Here is a 1,603-nt window from a genome sequence, read left to right as displayed (position 1 = left end):
ATGGCAGCCGCAGCGGCGGGTGAGAACAAGAGGTTAAATGGGGTGAGAAAGAAGGGGGGTGACAAGTTCGCCGCAGCTATCAAGCACCCGGTGACGAAGACGTTGTTGTGGCTGGGGACGTACCACTCCCCTGAGGTCGCCGCGTGCGCCTATGACCTCGCGGCTAGGGAGCTGAAGGGCACAAAGGCAAAGCTCAACTTGCCCTACCCTCCGCCTGTCAAACTGGTAATGGAGGTGATTGCTGCACCGAGGCACCGCAGCCACGAACACGACGCACCGCTCTTTCAGGTCGTTACGTTGCCACCGGACCCCATAGCACCGCCTCCACCGCCGCCCAAGGGAAAAAAATCTTATACGACATGGGTCGTATGCCCTCTGTCGTGAGACCCGCATCAGCTGTTGACAACTGGCAAACGAATCTGAAAGCACCCTCCCCTTCTTCCACCTCTGGCTTCGCTCTCTACTCTTTCTTATTCACCGGTGGCCGTTATTCTCCTGACTTCTACACAGGCTCGCTGTCGGTCCGAGGGCGTAGATGACGTGCAGTTTCATTAAAAAGGTCGTCCACCTCCCTGTGGCGGTTCCTCGTGGACTCCATATCTTGTGGCGTCGGGATCTTGCGGATCCCGCTCGACCTCTGCACGGGCTCGCCCTCGACGGCGATGACGGAGCAGCTCGTGCTGATGGTGGCCATTGGACCCGAGCATGGCAGGGACTCTAGCATGGACGGTTGGTGCTGGAAGGGGGCGACATGGGAGGAGATGTCAGGGCGTAGGACTGCAGCGAGGGAGTGCTCTCATGTGTTATGGCTCCTGTTGGTGCTACTTGGTGGTTCTAGCTGCTCGAGGGGAGGGGAGAGAGAGAAATCAAACGAGAGATTGAAGTCAGAGGTGGAAGAAAGGGGGAGGGTGCTTTGGGATTCGTTTTGCCAACTGTCAGCAGGGGGAGCGGGTCTCACGACGGGGACGTACGACTCGTACAAGATTTTTTCCCACCCAAGCTGTTAGTTTACTTTCCCTTCCCCTTTGAAGCGCCCGCCGGTGACACCCCACCGGTGCCTTCATACCCGTTCCTGCACATCCCGCTTCCAGCACGAGCACGTCTCAGTCTGCAGCCGATGCATGTGCACGCACCTGCTCCACAGCCACAGCAGCCGATCCGACGGACGCATATCGTGGCGCAGGCGGAAAGCTGTGGAACCCCTAGGGGCTTCCTCTCACCACCTGGTGTTCAAGAAGCCCAAACTGTTCATCGTTCCCGTCACTCCTAGTGCTCCAACAGAAGGAACTGGTGACAATTTCACCAAGCCGTGGTATTTCCCTGGTGCTCCTGCTGTTTAGCCGCAGCCGTGCGAAATATGCACCGAGATCCCATAGTCATGTGCCATGATAATCCAGAGGCAATCTGAATCTATCTATCATATAAGTTTTAATACAAATGTTTTCAATGTTGTTCTCATGTGTCGCTACCATGTAATAGGTGTATTGTGGTGTTGTTTATCATCATGTTGTTTGTTTTTACCAATCACGTACTGTTAACTCTTGTCTTCTGTTTTATTTTGGTGTGGGTGCACTCTTATCTTATGTTACCATAATATATTTTG

At 54.5% G+C, this 1,603-nt stretch overlaps 1 pseudogene; it reads left to right on the top strand.

The window, feature by feature from the left end:
- Positions 1-1,603, top strand: LOC109731992 (uncharacterized; annotated as a pseudogene).

This window comes from Aegilops tauschii, chromosome 7, assembly GCF_002575655.3.
Source record: "Aegilops tauschii subsp. strangulata cultivar AL8/78 chromosome 7, Aet v6.0, whole genome shotgun sequence".
NCBI lineage: Eukaryota > Viridiplantae > Streptophyta > Magnoliopsida > Poales > Poaceae > Aegilops > Aegilops tauschii.
This window is presented reverse-complemented; position numbering and strand designations above follow the sequence as displayed.